This window comes from Panthera uncia, chromosome D1 (genome assembly GCF_023721935.1).
Source record: "Panthera uncia isolate 11264 chromosome D1, Puncia_PCG_1.0, whole genome shotgun sequence".
Classification (NCBI taxonomy): domain Eukaryota; kingdom Metazoa; phylum Chordata; class Mammalia; order Carnivora; family Felidae; genus Panthera; species Panthera uncia.
The window spans coordinates 48,143,733-48,146,878 of NC_064808.1; positions in this window are offsets into that span (position 1 = coordinate 48,143,733).

Genomic DNA, 3,146 nt, shown 5'->3' on the forward strand with positions numbered 1-3,146 from the left:
AGTTAAGTGCATAACTATCATATAGTTAATCCCTCATGTGACTGTATTTGGACCTTGAGGGAAGTAACTAGGTTATATGAGGTCCTAAGTGTGAGGCTCTGGTGTGATGGGATTAGTGTCCTTATGAGAAGAGACACGAGAGATTGAGGACACAGGATGTAGTAGGCTGCTGTCTGCAAGTCAGGAAGAGGGTCCTTACTAGACACCAGCCCCGTCGGACCTTGATCTTGGACTTCCCAGCCTCCAGAACTGTGAGAAAATCGTATCTGTTGTTTGAGCCACGCCATCTGTGGTATTTTGTTATGGCAGCTGGGGCCGACTGTTCAGTCGCTTGACTATATCATTCTCACCTCCTCCCAGCTTGCAAAGTGCCTGAGTGCCCCTGGGGTGGGCAAGGTAGACCCCAGGGCAGTGTGAGAGGTGGTGGGAGCCGAGAGGCAGAGAAGCACCAGAAGCCCAGGGATCTCAGAGACACCTTGTGAGGGACCCCCACAGGTGGGTAACTGGATTTTGAAGCAGCAGGGGTCTCGGCTGAGAGCCGGGGCACATAAATATGGGTGTCAGTAACCGGGAGGCTTCCATCCGGGAGTGTTGGTGGGGAGGCCCAGGATGAAGGAGGACAGAAAGGCTGGGAGGCACGTGGCTTGTGGGTAAGACATGAGAAAGCACCTGGCCTGGGCCTGCTGGCAAGAGGAAGACCCTCCAGGCTCTGGGAGCCACAACTACAGCCCGTCTGGAGAAGCACTGCTGGAAGGCAGAGTCCGAGGACCGGGCTCCAGGCGGGAAGCGAGCTCGGCTTTCTCCAGCTTCTGACAGCAGCACTCCCCAGGGTCTCTGGGCCCCACTCCCCGCCCCTTGGTCCTGCTCGCTGGGTGAGTCCCCTGTGAAGAGGGCGTGGATTGGAGGGTGAAAGGGCACGGATACTTCATGTCTTGATCTGACTGCCTGACATCTTGGGGTGGCCAGGGCCTCCCTGGGACCAGGGTACGTCTGACCTTGAGATGAATGGGAAGCTGCTCTGCAGGAGGGAATCAGCACAAGCGGGGCTGGGCCCCTTGAGGGCAGGGGCCAGGCTCCCATGGGGGACACGGGGCTTCAGAACTGGAGGGGTTAATTAAAGAGGGCTTGAGAAAGCCATAAACACCCAGCGATGACTGGCAGGTGCTAATTTCTTCTTTGGTATTCACAATGACTTTCTGTTAATTAAGAAGAGAGAGAGCCCAGGGGAGGGGGGGCGGTGAGCCAGACATTCTGGCACAGGCAGGCCGGGCAGGCTGCCCATCCAGGGCTTTCTGAGGGTGAGGGGTGGCCAGGACATGGCTTGACTTTGAGGCCCTGAGAGCAAGGCAGGCCAGCCCCCAGCCCAGGACAGCCTGGATCTCAGGGAGCATCCTCGGGGGACAGGAGGCATTGTGCATGAGCAGGCTGTAGCTTTTAGGTTTCTTTTTGAACCCCTTAAAAGGACTGGAGACATACGAGACCTGGGTGAGTGCTTGGGGTCTCCCGATTCCCACAGAGGCCTTTTTACAGGCTCGGGCAGTGGCAAGGGGATGGCATTCTTCCCTCATGGAGGCGGAGAGAATAAGGCTGTGCTGAGGTCTGCAAAGAGGTTGTGCTGGCGTGGGTGTGGTGAATGGGGAGGACCCTGCCCTCTGGGGGCTGCAGAGGTATGGTTACAAGGTGGAGACCACCCCCAGGCACCTGCTTCCAGCTCCCCTTCATCTCAGGCTCACTGCCCCCCCCCCCCCGAATCCCCACCCACACAAAACCAGGGCTGAGCTGGAGCTCTGGTCTGGGTCACTCTGGACAGCTGGGTTTGTGTACACGTGTGGATGTGCATAAGCATGTGCTCGGCATACCTGTGTGATCAGGAGTGTGTGTCCATTGCCTTGTCTACACGTGCATTGTGTGTATCGTGGTGTGTGCAAATGCCTGTGTGAATGTGAATGTATGCCTGTTCAAATCCTGATTGTACCACTTGCAAGCCACTTTGGGCCAGCCACTAACATCTCTGACTCCTTCTCTTCATCCGTGAAATGAAGATAATGATAGTGCTCACGTCACGGGGTTCTCGTGAAGGTTATATGAATGTGTGTCACACACTTAGAACATTGAGCCTGGAACCCCCTTCTGTCCTCTACTTCTCCACCTGCTCGGTGAACTCTTAATCATTCAAAACATGGATGAAGGTCAGACAGCATCAGGCCCGTGTCAGGTGCGGGGTCTAGTCTTAGAACCGTGGGCTCAAGGGCAGAACCCCAGTCCTTAAAGAAGCAGAGAGGAGACTCCTGCCTTCCTCACACCCATGTAGCAGAGAAAGGGCTCTGCTGATCGGGGCCCCTCACACTTGGCACACAAATGTAGAAGTAAGCAAACTTCCACATATGGGTGTTTTGTACATACCTGTGCGGTGATGCAGGTAGACACAGAATGTGCGCCCACATATCCACACGTAATCCTCCTGGATACAGGAGGTACAAATACCTAGCGTCCTCAGTGTTCACAGACATAGGACTCACACACATAATCTTTGCACACACACACACACACACACACACAATGTACATAGATGTAAGCTCTACATTGTGTGCAGACATAATATAGAAGCATAATTTATATGCACACACTTTGTACACGTATAAGGCACATAATTAGGACACACAGTACTTTGTTCACATGTACGCAAGATTTACACTTTTACATGAGCATTGTGCATACACACATATACATACACAGAATGCATACCTGTGTACACACAAGGCATATACCGGTAAATGATGAATATACTCTTTATACACAGGGCAGTGCAAGGATTGCAAGTACACATGCTTGCACACATGAGCTACACAGGCCTGTGACTGTCATCCTCGGGAAAAACCACCCAGAGCCAGTGCCCCTCCCTTTAACCTTCAGCACTGAAGGCTGCATGGGACCCACAGATGGGGAATTAATTGGTGTCATTAACATGTGGCGATGATAATGACTTCCCATCGATCCCAGTGGCAGACGTATGGCCACCCCCAGGTGGAGCTGGGAGCCCAGGATTGGGGGCCAGGCCTCCCTTGCAGAGCTCTGACCTTTGGCGGCCTTGCCAGGAATCCCTGTTCCTCCACCCAGGCCATGGTTCCCACAGAGTACAGAGAGAA